The following is a 17,640-nucleotide window of genomic DNA, read 5'->3' on the forward strand; positions in this document are numbered from 1 at the left end:
TGGGGAATAAGGACCACGGGGTAATTGAAAGATTCATGAGGGAGGTAGTGGCCGGATACTGCACATAGGAGGCCAGTTCCTGTCCTGGTGAGGGAGTGTCTTTGTGGGAGGTTAATGGGCCTTCTTAATCTGGTTGCGGCTGGACTAGTATAGTCCCATCGGCTCCCATTTTTTTTTTTTGTGCCGGTGTCAGGCGCCACTTAAAGCCTGAAAGTGTAGTGGCCTGCACGAGGATTCGAGCTTCCAACCTTAACATTATAAACCCGGTTTTGTACCTCTGCTCCACGCCACTACTACCGTTACATTCAGGGAGGCGACAAGTGGTTACCTAGCCTGCGTGAGCTAATAAGTTTTACCACATCTATTTTACTGTAACTTTCTGACAATCTTTACTTGTGAGTTACCTATATGTCTGTGACGATGCTGACCCTGTCTGATTGTGAGTCCTTAAAATGTATTATATTCTACATATACTTAAGTGAAAAAAGCTAGATGTTATCTCCACGCGCCGTCTCCCTCTCTCACTTACATTAAAAAATTCAATGTTTAATAATTAAGGATGTCCAAAGCAACTTCATCTTCTGCAAACTTTGAACGAGGCGGGCATATTATGGGGCGAACACAAAACGAGGGGAGTTGTTGGCAATTGCTTCTCGGAAACATCAGTGATATTACAGTTTTTTGTAGTTTCCATCATGGCCATGGAGTCATGGCTAGTTCATTTTCAGCGTCAGAGTATTAAAGTATAAGGAGCGCTCGAATACCGGTCCATGAAGTGGAAACAGGATCAGCGCAAGGGAACACGCCTTTTGTGTGCGTTTTCTTAAGTCCGCCAGCTCACACGCTAAAAGAAAAAAAGCGAGTAAGCACGTGCGTACATAACATTGTTGCAGTATAACCCAAGCCGCCAACAGTCCAACAGTAACAAAATTTAGTAATACTTTCCTCAAGCATTCCCTAATACTGTTGTCAGGCTAAGCGAAGCTGAGAGAGTAGTATGGCTACATTGGTTCTTTATCCCCTTCAGAGGTTTGACCGAATCAGTCAGCAGCAGCTAACTGCGCGGTATATATACGCCGCTGATGGCAACACAAGCACACTCGTCGACTAGAGCCGCCACCGGTGCATCGTCTCGCCAGTTCAAGGCTCTGCCAGCTAAAACACTGGCACGCAACGCATAAGATGCATAGCTGTCAAGGGGTGTCAAGGATGGTGTGGATGAAATGCCGGCAACCAGCCGGTTTTCACGCTTTTGCCCGATGAAGCGAGAACGGGCCGAGCGCCGAATTCGAGACGCCAGGAGAAGGCCCGCAGAGAGCGGGAATACGCATGAGCCACGTGACATAAGCCCGGCGCAAGGCAAAAAATCCCCCTTCGGTGTAACGCGCAAGTGATACAGAGACAAAGGAAACAGCCTGAAATTTCCTACCCCGCTTTCTACACTATCGCGCGTGAGCGAGAACAGCCGACACCGCAAAGGGACGTCGCTGCATCCTGCAGTCGGTTTGCTTGAGACATCACAGACGTTGCAGTGACTTATTTTCGCATGTGTGATCAGTAACGTATGTGAGTGCATAAAGCTCTTCAAGCATTTCGCCAAAACTATCAGCACATTACGTGTTTTTGTGCTTGATATCACTCGCTCGTTGGCTAATTTCTGAGTAAGAACACTCTTGCAAACATTTTCTTTTCTTTCCCCGAAGACGCTGCTATTGGTTTTCCGTTGAAACGAGTAGCGTAGCGTGTACATCTGACGTTATCGCCTATTATTTTTACAACCGACGTCAACACATCTGCTCGGACGAGGCATCAGTAAAGTCGTAAAGACTGATACTGATAAAACGCAAGAAACGATTCACCGCTAGTTAAATCTCGCCTGCACTGACCCGTGGCTACAGAGACGAACGAAGGTACAGGGTGAAAATTAACAAGAATAGGAGCATAATTACCTCGTGTTGTTTCTTCGTTCAATGTTTGTTCAATGTTGCATAAACATGTGTAAACTTAAAGCGAGGGCACCGTTACCGATATATTTCTACATCCTTACATTAGATATAATAAGGGAATCCGAGAATAACATAACTTAGATAAGTAAACGCTTTGGCTAGTTGGTGGGTCGTCCTAAATATGCTTACAGCGTAAGATTTTTTGGTAATATTTGTGGGCTTCACACGGTTATATCCTTATAATAAATTTATGAGAGATCTGGTGTGGCTTCATTCTAGTAATCGCTTAACGTTAGAAGCGAAGAATAGGCCTCCCCCAGCGAAATATTTTTTACGACAAAAGCACAAGAACAAAATAATCGGCACACTCCTAGTCTCTTTTCATCCCAAATGCCGCCGCATAGCAATTTCGCAAATGCTGATTTTCACTGTCAGGCGCACGTGCGACGTGACAGAGGCAACGTCCTGCAACAGGAAACTATCGAATTCGCTCAGCAAGAAGTTCCCGCGAGTTCTCGTTCCGCCCTCGTTCGTCTCTAGCCGTGTCGTCTTTGTTGCTCTTTGTGACGTGCCGACATGCTTACGTTCTACTGTTATCAGAACAGAGATCGTACTTACAATACAATGAATGCATCTTTTAAATTCCTTTGCAAAATAAAGTTTTTTCCTCCTCCTCCTCCTCCTCCTCTTACAAGCGTACGTGAACTTAGGCAGCGTCCGCGTCTGTCTTCGTAACCGCACAGTGACGACTGGACAGAAATAATAAAATTGATGTGAAAAATTAACTGTGCGAGAAACTGAGAAAGGTTGAAGTTTTTACCTAGATGAGAGGAAGGCTAATAGGGGAGCAGGAGGAGAGTTTAAAAAAACAAAAACAAATTTCAGAGTGGCAAGGGAGCGAAAGGACTGAAATAATGGGATGCTATAGGGTGCAGAAGTGCAAGCATGGTGATGCCTCATCACCCGTCTATGGCAGGCACCTGTCAAGGTACAAGACGACACTCACTGGGACGTTTCGCGAAATGAAGCACACACAGCGTAGTTCCCGACTACGCGAACCTTGACGCAATATCGCACAGGAAAAAAATTGCAAAGTGCATTGGGAGCACGATGCCCTCGTATTCCACATAAACACGCTGCCTAAAGTCAGTCACAGCAATGCAGTTTGTGAAATTTCACCTTTCTTATCCTTTAATGATTGTCACATTTTGACCTTCATGCTGGACCAATCTTTTCTCATTTCTCAAGTTCAATAACGAAATTGCGCAACGTGTCCGTGTTTCTTAAATATCATTTGAGACAAATAAATCATCAAGGAGGCCGTACAGTCAAACTCCGTCTGTTTCTAAATAACATTTCGCCCCCGAAGATTTGGAACTATAACTGTTGCGAACGCAACTTTTCCTGCCACCATCAACACCATATACGTGCTGCTAGAGGGGCAGCGAACCCCTTAAGTGAGGCCAAGTAAATTGCGAGATACTTGTACTTCAGAGTGTAAGCGTTACCAACAAAAATGTTTCAAAATGAGAAGAGGGATAGCGGAACTCAAATGTAAAGGCATTAAGAGGAAGCTTTAGCTCGAGTGCTCCTATCTAAATACATGTAAAAGGAGAATTCGTTTTTCTCGGCAACCACTGCACCAAATTCGACGAGGTTTGTTGCATTTAAAAGACAAACTTAAAATCTAGTGACTGTTGGTTCCGAATTTTTGAGTTAGATCGTTAATTTTTTATGAAAAATTGGCAAAAATCGAAAATTTTCAGAAAACGAAACTATCAAGTTTACAACTCTGTAACTTAACCACTAAAAATGATAATACAATTCTGTGAACTGCATCTAATAGTACATCTAAAGCGGACAAAATTGATATGTTACACATGAATATAAAAAGAATTAATCATAGTGAAATACAACTTTTGCAAAACCGTTGTAACCAACGTAACAAATTCACGTAAGATGTAAAATGACATATTGAATTTGTCCGCCTTGAATGATCTAATGGATGCCGTTTACAGAACTGCGATATCAGTTCTTGATGCAGAGCTATGAATTTGTAAACTTGGTGCTTCTATTTCTTTCAAACGGTCAAATATTTGAAAATCGTTTTAAAAAAATTCAAGCCCTAAATCGAAATTCCGCTTCCAACAATCACTAGAATTTAACTTTCTCTTTCAAATGCAACAAATTTCATCAAAATCGGTTCAGAGGTTCTCTCATAAAAACGTTTTTGCGTTTTACATGTATTTGAATAGGCCGCGTCGGAGTTGGGCCCGAGCTAAAGCTTCCTCTTAACGGCAACGGGGAACAGCTGGCAACCTCACTTCATCAGCGCACACGGCGCGCACACTTCAGACCAACACAGGGCTGTTCATTGTGAGACGTGGCTAACTTCCGGTCTCACGTGCTCTAGTAAGAAGGAGAAGAATGTGAATCACTTCCGGTTCTGCGCTGGGCAGCTGCGTGATACATTGTCGTGAAACTGGGAAAGGGAATCGGCCTCTAAAGCTCAGGTCTACACCAGCCCTTCCGCGAAGATAAGAAATTGGCGCAGACGTTTAAACAGAGCGCTACGATTCACGTCATGAAAGCACGGCTCAGTTTGTAGAAAGCTACAATATATCTGCACAGAAGGGAGAGCCAGCGTGAAGCTCACGCGTCCCTGATCTTTCCTGTGCTCTATATACTCTCACATGCTTTCTTACGGCCACGTAGGTCATAACAAATCAAGATATTGAGAAAGCGTCCGGTCGTGTTTGTGATGTAGCGAAGGTGTTATCCAATAGTGATACCATTTTGTTGTTCCTTCGTACCAGTTGGTTTGTATTTCGTTTTTCGTTTCTCCTAAGGCTAGCCTTTTATCATTCTCATTATTTCTATATCTCCCTTACACCGCTCTCTGGCCACTACACGCGGTAAACATTTCAGCACCTGATAAGGTGCTTTCTCAAGCAGCCACACTGTGGAAAACAAACTTCGGGGGAGTTTCGGGGTCATGACACGAAAAGGAATCAATCAATCAATCAATCAATCAATCAATCAATCAATCAATCAATCAATCAATCAATCAATCAATCAACGTGCGCTGTAAGGACCCTAAGGTCTGAGCGCTGGTGTACGCACAGATTACAAAAAAGACTACGAGAGAATGTAAGTAAAAAGATGGAAAAGATAAAATGTGAGAAAAAGTGGGAATAATACGAGAAAACAAACACACTGAATATAAGAGGGCAAGTGTGAAAAGCAAAGTTTATATATATCAAAACGCAAGGTAAGTTCAATAGAAAAAGGAGGGCAAGAAGACGAACAGTGTGTGATAATTACTACAATACAACAGTGCAAAGCTCGGGAAAAACAATTACAGCGACTTATGAAAATATGAAGATCAAGAAAATAAGTGTTATGAAGGCTTTGTATTCTGTAGGCAGTTGAATGTTGGCTACGGCAGGCAAGAACCTGAAAACGTCTAGGCTCCCTGGTTATCTTACGGAACATTCGTAATCAAGTCATAACTGGTGCGCACGGGATAGGTGAGGAAACCATGAAAAAGTTTCAACAGAAACGGAAGGTGAGCACAATAATCTCAGCAACGAAGGGATGCCACTTACTATAATCCAACAGTGCTAGAGCAAGATCCAGTGCAGGTCTTTGAAAGGCGATGATAGTAAACACTCAAAGCCTTTTTTTTTTTTTTGTACACCCTTTCTGAGATGTCATTATTGGATTTATAAGTGCCATTCCAGAACACGCAAACGTATTCGAAATGAGGGAGACAGACTTTTGTGTAGAACGTGCTGGAAAATGTAGGAGAATTCAATTCTCTGGAAAGTCAAAAGAAATATCCGAGAGAGCGCGGGCTCCCCCCCCCCCCTCCCCATTGTAACGCCTTTACTGTGAGCAGAAAATTGTTCGGTTCTATGAAAGAGTAAATCAACATATGATTGATATTAAATACCTTACACAGCGGTACACAATCGCCAGAATAAGAAAACTAAAGACTTTAGATAATGAAAGTTATAGCTTTGGTTTTAGCAGCATTCAGTGTGGAGTCATACTCTTTGCACCATTCAGATAAAGAAAACAGGTCGTAGTGTGGGTACCAAAGTCACCAGCCACGTGGGTTTTCTTTAAAATATTGATGACATCAGCTTATAGAAGCAATTTCGAGAAGGGAAAAAATGTCATTAACAAAAATTGAGAACAGCGGTGGTCTTAATACTCATCCTTGAGGAACGCCGCTGGTTGCCTTGTACAAAGATGATTGGCCGTTGACGTTAACATGATCTATCAAAGAGATAGTCGTGCAAAAGGTTTACAACTGCAGAATAAACACCTATGCGCCCAAGCTTGACCAGACGCCGTGAATGGCTGGCTACGTCAAAAGCTTTCTGAGGTCGCAGTAAATGGTATCAACGCGCCCCCTCTGAAGTAGTGGCGCGGGGACCTGCACCTTGAAAGAAACTAGCGATATTTATCATGGCGAAGTGACCAGAGAGAAATCCATGCTGATTTGGAATCAAGGAGTTCTTCACTCTTTAAGACAATATGTTATAAAGAACAGGCTCAAAATTTTTAGACGTGGCACAGAGAAGGGAGCCCGCAAATACACGCAGTGTGGCTCGAGCGGCCAGTCGCGCGGCAAGTTCGCGTCCATTTGCAGGCCTCTTTCAAGCTCGGAAATCTTTCTTTTATGTAGCGCGTATTGAGCAACTGAAAGCTGTACCGGGAGTTTTTCATGTTGCTCTACGCTTTTATCATTGGACTTTTCATCTAATTATAATATTTGATAAGCTGATTCATTAATTAAGGCTAATTATCTAATCAGGTGGAATGAAAAGAATAATCTGAGTATCCCCAAGCGACGGCAAACAACATTACCTTGGTTCTGTCCAGCTACGTGGCATATGCATATTTTAGTGTTTGGCTCAAGTTACGTGGTAGATGGATGAGAAATGGGCAGAAAGACAGTCAACAACTGCTTGAACTTCTAGTCCGCTAGATTCCGAGCAGACCAAAGCAATCCCAAATGGTCCACCGATAACCGACGGATAACCAGATAAGGCCCGAACATTCCTCTAGCAAGCGACGTTAGCGAATATCCGATGGATCTCCGGATAAAAAGTCGAACATCCAATGTTCGACTTAGTCTTTTCCTTGTATGTTCGGCAAATACTTGCTGTCTTGCGTGTGAAAATCATGACTTAGCAGCATTTAAGGTGAGGTTATTATCTTTTCATAATTTAGAAAAATAAATCTAGTCAGATTGCAGGATGCGAGAGTCATCAACAGAATGCATTTCTTTAAAGATCTTGATGTCATAGGCATACAGAAGGAATGAAGAATTCCGAATAGCGGAAAGAACTTCATTAATAAAAAAATTTAGAACCATTGGTCCTAATACTGATTCTTGAGGGACACCGCTAGTTGGCATATAGAAAGAAGTTCGACCATTGACGTTAACATAACATGGCCTACCAAGAAGACAACTGCGCAAGAGACGTACTGTCAGGAGTCAACATCAAAGTACCTACGCTTGGTCAGAAACAGTGAGTGAATGACTACATCAAAAGCTTTGCTGAGGTCACACTATAAATGGTGTCAACTTGCCCCCCTTTGAAATACCGGCGCGGAGATCTGTGTCATGTGTCATGAAAATTACGTGATTTGTGAGAACAAAAACAACAACACTAATAATAATGCTAATACAGTCTAGCCTGGCTATAACGTAGCCACTTATAGCGAAATAGCGGTTATAACGAAGGGATTTCAATTTCCCATTCCCATTTTTGCATCTTCAATACATTATGGGTCCGGTTTTAACGAAGTAAATAAGAGCGCGTCAGTGGATATAACGAAGAAATTTAATACCAACCGAAAAATAATCTGTCAATTAACACATTTTTGCGTCCTTGAGGCGATTTTTTTCCGCGAGAATAAGAGCAACATTCGGCTGACGGCGTCCTTTCGTGGCGTCGTCTGCTCTCCCGCGGAGAGCAGACGACGCCACGAAACTGAAGAAGTTGCCAAACAGAACTGCCGCCACGAACTGAAGAAGTTGCCGGGAGTGTCATGGAAGAGACCTTGGCGGACAGCGCCTCCGACAGCGAATGCGACGATGCTAGTTGTGCCCCTAAGCCGGTCACCTCCGCAGCGGTCATCGCAGCTGTTGACACGCTACGGATGTACCTCGGGAGTCCGGAGTTCGACCAGATCTTAGGTTCGCAGTTGGATGGTATGGAAGCCGCAATCCTGAAGTCCGCACTTGCGAAACGTGTTCAGGGGACGCTGGACCACTTCTTTCAGCGGCAATAAATCGGTATGCCCATCTTTGCATTTTTTTCATAGTCCACATATTACGAAATAGCGGATATAGCGAAGTGATTTCCGATTCCCACCGACTTCGTTATAACCGGGCTAGACTGTACTAACAATAATACTACTAATAACAAATTTAAAATTCAATTAGAAGATTATTGACACACAGTGAGAGCATGTGATATTTATTTATTTTTTTATTTATTTATACAATACTGTGCGGACAAGAAGTCCAAGCAGGGTGAGCAAAAAACAAAGATGATATACACAGAAAAAATGACACAAGTGTGTAACACGTTTTTCACACAAATTGTTTGGTTGCAAGGTGTACGATTAAGAAAAAAAATTTAACTTGATTACAATACAACTATAATTAATGCACGAAATAAGATTATTTACACAAATTATATAGAGCTCACGGGCGCTGGGGGTATGCTTCAGTTAGTTTATTCCAGTCATCCATTGTTTGCGGAAAAAAAGAGTACCGAAAAGTGTCAGTCCTTGCGAAAATAGGTGTTAGAGAATGAGGGTAGCGGTGTCGAGTGGGTCTGCTTATCAAGGGGGATACGTATTTTGCGGTGTCTAAGGCTATCCTATGATTAATTAAGTTTGAAAGAAACTCTAGTCGACTTTTCTTTCTTCGAATTTGTAGTAGTTCAATGCCGTTATCGGTTAGTAATGCAGTGGGGGAGTCAGTAGCCTTAAACTTACTGTAAATAAATCGTACTGCTTTTCTTTGAATTCTTTCTAGGTTCTTAATGTTAATTTTTGTGTGAGGGTCCCAAACTATGGAAGCATACTCAAGTTTTGGCCTAATTAAGGAAAAGTAAGAGAGTAGCTTAACACTAGACGGAGCAGTCTTGAGTTTCTGGCGCACAAGGCATAGTTTCCGGAAAGCGGCAGAGCAGATGGTATTTATGTGCAAGTTCCATGATAAGTCACTCGTTAATGTTAAGCCTAAATATTTATAGCATGTTACTGGTGCTGCAGCTAAATTGTAAGTGTAGTCTAAGGGGACTTTTTTGCGCGTTATGGGGAGATAGACACACTTAGTTGCATTAAGAAGCATTCCCCATTGCTCACACCATTTCAACACATTGTCTAAGTTAGAGTTAAGGTCATATTGGTCAGTAATGCAGGTAACTTCTCTAAACAAAACACAGTCATCAGCAAATAGATGAATCTGAGCTGCATGGGGTGTTAACGACATTGACCATATCATTAATATATAGCAAAAAAAGTAGAGGGCCAAGTACGCTCCCCTGCGGAACGCCAGAAATTACCGGAAGGCAGCCAGAGACTTGTTCTCCCACCTGAACGTACTGGTTGCGGTTGTGCAGATAGGCTGAAATCCAGGAAATGAATAATTCTGGTATGCCAATCACCCGAAGCTTAGTAATTAGTTTATCGTGTGGGACTGTATCGAATGCTTTGCTGTAATCTAGGAATATTACATCAATTTGACTGTTCGTATCTAGACCAGCTGCAAAGGTGTGAACTATAGTAACCAACTGTGTTGTGGTAGAAAATCCTTTTCGAAATCCATGTTGATGATTTGATAAAACTGAGTTTTCTTCTAAGAATTCGTGTAAGTTATGAGCTATTATGTGTTCGATAAGTTTACAACACGAAGATGTTAAGGAGATCGGGCGATAATTTTGTACTAATAGACGGTCGCCTTTCTTGAATATAGGCACTACTCGGGCTGACTTCCAGTCATCTGGCAATTCCGCTGATAGAAGAGAGACACGAAAAATAATAAGTAAGTATTTAGCAACAGACTCCGCAAAGCGACGAAGAAGTATGTTCGGTATATTGTCGGGACCGCAAGAAGTTTTTGTCTTAGAGTCAAGCAACATAGCAAGGACGCCAGGATAAGAAATGAAGTTTACATTTAGAGCATGCATGTTTCTGGTGGGTAGAGAATCACTAGCGGCAGAAAATACACTATGGAAATAGTCATTGAAGTGTTGAGCAATCGCGGTCTGATCAGATACCAATGAACCATCGACACGAACCTGTGATATGGGTTTCTTTTTTTCGCTGATGTAGTTCCAAAACTTCTTTGGATCATTTTTTATGAAGTTTGGGAGTGACGTATTGAAGCAGTAGTTTTTCGAGGTAAGCACCGCACGTGCAAGGTTATTTAGAGTGTCGGATATAAGTTGGGGATCAGCATGCTTTTTCTTTAATCTTCTTACTTTACGCTTGAGGTGAATGATGCTTCTCGTCATCCATGGTGTATGTTCATGTACCTTCTTACGTTTAAACGGTATAAAGTTCTCAATGCAGTAGAAGCACATGCGTTTAAATTGGTCCCACAAACTGCAAACATCCGTATAAACAAAATCTGTCTGGCAGATGTCACAATCAGGCGCCCCTTGTTTTTAAATATAAATACCCCTGTTCAAGAAAATTTTGACGCCTGTAGCCGACGCTGGCTACTTCTTTTCTAATAATTGACAGGCGTGCACTAAACGATGCAAAAATTTCAAGCATCTTTTAAGGAAAAGATCGCAGTGACAACAGTTGTAAACTCAACATACGCAACTTTATTTCGGTCACCTTTAACCTGCACTCAAAACACAGTGCACGAGAGATTTTGAACCCTTCCCCCATCGGAATGCGACTGCTGCGGCCGTGAATCGAACAGACGACCTCAATTGTCTAGCCTAACTGCCACAGTCACTGAGCCACCGCGTCGTCCAAGTCTGGCTTCACTGCATGCATCGTCAGCTTTATCAACGTCGCCAAGAGCGCCAAGAATGGCCACGAACGAGAGCCGCCAGTGTTTGCAGCAAGCTTGGCACACAGCTCCAACTATCTTGTGTCGGATGAAACAAACGGGACTTCGCGCGGCCTCAGAGACCGACGACGGCAACAACACAACGCTCTGCTTTTGTCGTGGAGCCGTGCTCGTAGCCATTCGCCAATCTTTCTTTCAACGCAGATTTTCTTTACCGTAACTATTGCCGCTGAATCATGCGGACATTACTCATGTTAACCTTAACTATCACTGAAAGGTTTATTCGAAATACGTGCGTTGTTGCACTCACAGCTTCACGTTCTCCCAGCCTTTACGAAGATGCGTTATTCGCAGCTTGAGTACTGTTTAAAAGTCTATGCTATAATTTATGTGACTAAAATAATCCGAAATATTCATTTACTTCGAAATAACAATATAATTATTTCAATTTTTCACGGCTGTTCATCTTCCAGTGGAAGTTAACCGACTTGTTCTCAATGTGTTTGTAAATAACGGAGGTCTCACTAACGTGTTTACGTGTCTTGCGTACCTATGAAAGGGAACTGCCATACGCAACTGGACCCCGTTGTTTTCTTATATATCTTCCTTGAAATCTAATGCTTCTCAGAGTTCGTACGTTCGAACATTGAGATCTTAATTCATAAGTTTACATAATGCGCTCATTTCACATAAAAAAGAAATGTGCTTAAAAGTGACGTCCTCTACTGCAGCTTAGTAATACGATAGAAACATTAAAAGATCTAACGCCAGCTCTGGAATTCAACGCAGCACTCAGCTATCTGTTATTCTATTACTCCCAATAGAAAGAGAGAGAGAGAGAGAGAGAGATTAAATGAAAGCTGATATTTCGATTTAATAGGCTTTGCAGGATGACCAGATGTCTGTTCCCGAGAGCTCTTGATCAAAACTCTCGATAAGTGTGGCTGCGTACGTGACGTGCACTTATCACTATCGACATTTCTTAACAAACCTTGTTTTTAATATACCAAAATAAAACATTGAAAATCCCTTAGGTAAATATATATTTAAATTTAATATCTTGTCACGAAATCAGTTCGGCTTCAGAGCCGACTACAGTAGACATTTTGCATCAACCTAATTTACTGACAATATCAAATAAGGCATCGACACATACAGAGGGTTATGCTGGTGCTGTATTCGTCGACTTAAGGAAATCATTTGACACCATAACTGATAGCATTATTTTTGATATACTTATTTCCAACGCTGTTTTTGGATCCACATTGGCTCTAATTAAATATATGTATTAGGCAGCAAGCTATATTTGCATTAATTCAACACTATCACATTACTGACCCATTCAGAAAGGTGAACCAGGGTCAATTATCGATGCTCCGTTCTGTTTTATTTACGTTACTTAATAGGATGATCCATTCTGAGCAATTCATTTACGCTGGTGGCAATATTGTGTACTTGCAGTTGACCGTTCACTTAGTTCCCTTAGAACCAGACTGAACACCGGCTTAAGTAGAGTATCGGTATGGTGCGGGTGTAAGTTTTTGAAATGAACTCCTCCAGAACTACATTTATGATATGCCGCTCCTGAGTATAAAAAAAACTATTGCATGCAACCCGGCAGAGACCCTTATATGCGACTTCATTCAGCAGTTGACCAGTGCAAATTTCTGTATTACCGTTTGTTCATTTTGCATCATCATCATCATCGTCATCATCATTTATTGACCCTTAGAGGCCCCTGTTGGGGTATTAAATTATTCTCTTTTCCATAGTTTATAATATTTGTGTTAGTATTCTTGTATTTTATGATTACTATTTCCTCTTAATTTTCGTGCATAATTGTTTCTTTGTCTTCTTTCCTATTCTCCATCAGGCTGCTTAATTAGTAATGCCACTGCCTGACAGGAGATCTCCTTACAGCATCGCGCTCCGTAACCTCCTTCTGTATCTTTGTTTATGTATTAACCCTGAGTAACTTACTGAAACACGACACTGGTTCTAAGTATACGCCCCGATTTTCCGCTTACGTGACGAAGGCCTCGCTCAAAACCACGCAACTTGTGTGCGTGGAATAAAGGTTTGCCTAACTTACGCTACGCAGCTTTTCCAAGTGTCAGCGCAGGGCACCTCTAGGTAGCATACTTGCATATACGAATTGCAGGTGGGCGTGAACATATGCTCTGGGAGTGTGGGTCGCTCGGCCCTGGCATTTCCCGGAATCGGTTTTTAGGAATGATAAGATCTCCAGATCATATCCCTCAAGTCCTGGCTGTCCAGTACGCCCGTGATAGGGCTAGGAGGCTTGACCTCCCGGTCCCAACATGGGACTAGCCAGGCGGGTGGCAACACCTTGTACAGGACATGAATAAAGTTTTTTTTCCTCCTCCTCCTCCTCCTCCTCCTCCTCCTCCTCCTCCTGGGCGTGTGTTTTGCATCTCTTCTTTTTATGTTCTGTTCTTCGAGCAAGTATCTCTAAATTTGGCAATTTCAGCTGCAGGCACGAGACCGGCAACGTTGGACGGTTTCAGGTGGTTTCGGTTGCATATATTGGACTCATATATACGACTCGGAAGCGCGTAGTTTTAACTCCTCTCGCCTCTGCTTCGCGGCGCTGCAACGTGGTCGTTCCCGGGCGCCACTTGCGTGCCGCAGCGAGCAAGAACAAGAAGGACGCGCCAGGCGAGCTTCTCGGCGTGCCTTCCCGGCATGCGCGCGCGAGGCTCAAAATAGGCGCCGCGGCGCCAATACCATGCGCGGCCCGGTTATTAATCGGAGTCTCGTTAGGAGCGGGCGCGCAGGCGCTTCTGGTTGTGGTACGACACGTACCCCGAGTTGCTTTGCAATAGCGCGTGGCGCACGTGGTGGGAGCCGTGCACCAGCAAAGACGACGCAGTGGAGCGAGTACCGAGCCCTGCTCCCCCCCCCCTCCCCTTCGTATAATGTAGAGTCATCAAAGGCCATCACGGGCCTAGGTGTCGTCCCAGCTCAAGTTAAAAAAAAAAGAATGTTCAATTCTGCGGTTTTACGTGCCAAAACCACGACATGATTATGAGGCATGCCGCAGTGGGAGACCCCGGAATAATTTTAAGCACGTGAACTTCTTTAAGTATGCACACCTGAATCTAAGTACACGCGCGTTCCTTCAATTTTACCTCCGTCGAAATGTGGCTGCCGTACCGTGATCCAACCCGCAACCTTCCGATAAGCAGAGCACAGCGCTATAGCCACTCGACTAACGCGGCGCGTGCCAACTCTAGTTGGATATCATTTCCAACGACGGCTGCATTCTACATTTCTTAGAATAGGTGCTGCACAGATAGCACAGTATACAATCTCACTCAAGTAGCTTTCTTTTTCTTTTTGCTAGCATTGCTTTTCTAAGAGGCGATGACGGTACGTAAATATACGGCGTCCGCCACACACTCTCCTTTCTTCATCGGAGAGAGCGAGAGAGAGAGATGGAACAGAGAAAGATAAGGTAGTGAGGACGCTAGCTCGCGATTTTAAGCAAGCTGCCAGTGCAGTCACTGTAGTGTCCACGGAGTATCAGGCAAGGATAGAATAGCTCATACAGTCTGCCTACACGTACTCTTGTTTCCGTTCATTAAAGAAAATAAGAATAAATCAGTAGATTTGAGCGATTCATTTTGTCCTGAAGCCATTTTCTGCAGCAACGCACGCACAGCGTACCCCACCATCTTCTCAAGACCGACTTCTTTGTGATGCAGAAAATGCCATCTCCATCCGCTACAGTATCACTTGATACGAAATACATGCACAGACGCTACTAATCTACGAGTCTGCGAGGCGCATGAAGCGATTCTTGCTAAATAGCTCAACTTTTCGTGCGCTGCGACGCTAATTGTACATTACCTAAGAGTATGTATCCTATTATCAGTGGCAGTGACGGCCAAACTTCTATCTTCGCCATGTGATTAGTATGAAAGTGAGATATGGCTTGACGGCACGACGATGACGACGGCGTAACTGAAAGCCGGACGGCCACCGAGAAACCACTTTGGAGATCCTAAGTGATGTGGAGTAAATTTAAGAATGGATTGATATGTGAAAAGGTAGGTGGCGGCAACAAATCATGCGACCTATGCCAGTGTTTAGGGGCGTGCGAATAGTGATATTTGAGACCGAATCGAATAGTGCCAAAAGCGAATCGAATCGAATAGTTTTTGAATAATGAACCAGCGTTTTCAATATTAACATAAAACGATGTTCATACCCCAGTAGTAAACTTACCAATTTTCTGTCATTATATACGTAGTACATTATGAAGCGTCGTTACTGAAAAGTACAAATGGAGCATTAGAAAGAAACTTTCTTCGCATGCACAGGGCACTCCAAAGGGTGCGAATGAACGCTGTGCAAAGGGTGCGAATGAACGCTGTGCAGGCTGTGAAGTGCGGCTACCTAGGACGCGTAGCCGGTTCCACTTTGCAAGTTGTCCTGTTTTATGCCCGCGGGGTCATAGTTTACCATACTTTTGTTCCAATCTGATGTTTATTTGGGCGCAGTTGATGTTCTGAAATATTCGAAAAGTATTAGAAAACTATTCGCATTGATGACTATTGACTATTCGATTGGAGGACCGAATCCAATAGGATACTATTGGATTCGTTTTTGAAAAGTTTACGATATTCGCACATCCGTACCAGTGTTTCAAAAGAGGACTTGTTTTCATCAAGGCCTCGACCTCCATATGTTTGTATAGAAATGGACGCGGTAAGGACTCGACCAACCTTCCACAATTGGAACTGGCTTACTATAACGAGAATTCACTATACAATAAAGCCCACAGTTTTCAGTTCAAGAAAGCATGCATAAACCGCTACTAGGATAATCATTAGGGTTCTTTACGCTTTTTGTCAACGTACCAGCATCCGAGATGCATCGTTGCTACAAGATCATGTCCTAATGCCCAAGTTGTCCTACCTGTGCCACTTTAAAATTTGAAAGCTTTATTTTACATCATCTTGACATATACAACTAAGCCCGTCCGGCGAAAGTGTAAGGAACGCACCAGCAGACATATTTTGGATGTAAAAATACAGGCTGGAAAAAGAATAAACTAACTGCCTCGAGGGAAGTGAGGAACATACGTGCCCGAAAACAAAGAAACACGTGCAATGCAGGCGCCACGAGGCCTGGAGTCGTTGAAATAATGAGAAGAAATGCGCTGACCCACTTGAAAAACTCGCGAGTGCACACATGCCTGCCCGGACGGAACCAAAAGAGGAGAACAACGAGCGCCGGGAACGCGACTGCGTGCACTGGCCTGCTCGATCATTGTCAACGCGACGCGGCTCAAGCAAAAGGGCAGAGAGGGCTCGGTGTGCGCCGAATGGTGCTCACGACGAGGCGCCGGTGGGGGCGACCAGCGAGCAGAGCGAAATGCGCGTAGCTGTGCATTCGCTGGAAATGCCTGCCCCAATTAAACAGATGATGCTCTACCGCGATAAACGGGCGTGGAGAACAGTCTGAGTTCTCAAGCACGTTGACGATAAGTGCTCTTCATTGTGTGCGTGTGTGTGCGTGTGCGTGCGTGTGTGTGCGTGCGTGCGCTTTTAGAGAGAAGGCTCAAAAGTATTGAAAATTGCCAGAAAAATTAATGCAACTTAGCTTCATTCAGCCGACTGCAATACACATAGAGAGCAGAAACATTGCCTTCCGTTGTGCGATGACGAACGTTGACTAAAGAGGGCTACTGGTGCAAGGCAGCTTAATTTTGAGTAGGTCCTTTCATATGGCATGCGACCCATTCCCGCTTCACTCTGTTCAACGAGGCATCCTACACATCCTTATGCCTTGTAGGCTAAATAGAGGTTATATCGCGTTCGGCCTGGTTGCGATCGCTGGTCAAACACGGCGACGTTGGCGTTGCAGGCGAGTTGCTCGCACTTAGCGTTGATGCAAGCGTAACGTTTATACGAGTGGGAGACTCTCATGCACTTACGCTGTCATCGCTTTTCCACACACACAGACATACGTCAGCACAAACATGGCAAGAGCTGCACAGCTACGCTGCATGGCGTCGTCAGGGACCATAACGTAGCGTTATCGTGAGTTTATGGCAAAACGAGGATGTAGACAGGACATCGACAAGAGTGACTTCCTCGCTGTAAAGTTGTGCTATAGTGGATCACCAACTAGCCCAGACACCCTGATAAGTACGATGCGTATCCTTCTTACAGGTCTATACAGGCGGGATATGGTGGCGATGCTAGGTCGGTTCGTCGTAAAGCAATGCCTACATTCCTTCGTTGTACGCACAAATTGAACAGCCTCAGTTGTGGTAGTCTTCGCTGTGGAGTGTTGATAAACTATTGTCATGGTATCTGCAGTATCTGCTCAATAACGTTTTTGACTCGGTTATTCTAGAATTTGTTTGTTAATTATCAAGAATACATTTCCCAACATTTTGGTTGTTGTTCTGACAATGCCAACCAAGTCCCATTTCATCTATACATGGGGACACTGTTCCATATGGGCTTCCTTTTTCTTTCTTTTTCTGTTCACTCCCGCCTTCGCCACTTACTTGGTGTTAATCCATTCTGGATATCCGGCCTACTACTCTCACTCCTTATGTCAACCTTGTTTCCAGTCCCTCTTGGAATCAATCGT

At 43.5% G+C, this 17,640-nt stretch overlaps 2 protein-coding genes across 7 annotated transcripts in view; one reads left to right on the forward strand and one right to left on the reverse strand.

Moving 5' to 3' along the window:
* Nucleotides 1-17,640, reverse strand: part of by (focal adhesion protein tensin) — a 392,943-nt gene that overhangs the window by 358,401 nt on the left and 16,902 nt on the right. The gene's annotated exons all lie outside the window — the stretch shown is intronic.
* LOC142571482 (transport and Golgi organization protein 2 homolog) overlaps nt 1-17,640 on the forward strand; it is a 206,500-nt gene that overhangs the window by 86,112 nt on the left and 102,748 nt on the right. The gene's annotated exons all lie outside the window — the stretch shown is intronic.

This window comes from Dermacentor variabilis, chromosome 2 (genome assembly GCF_050947875.1).
Source record: "Dermacentor variabilis isolate Ectoservices chromosome 2, ASM5094787v1, whole genome shotgun sequence".
Taxonomy (NCBI): Eukaryota; Metazoa; Arthropoda; class Arachnida; order Ixodida; family Ixodidae; genus Dermacentor; species Dermacentor variabilis.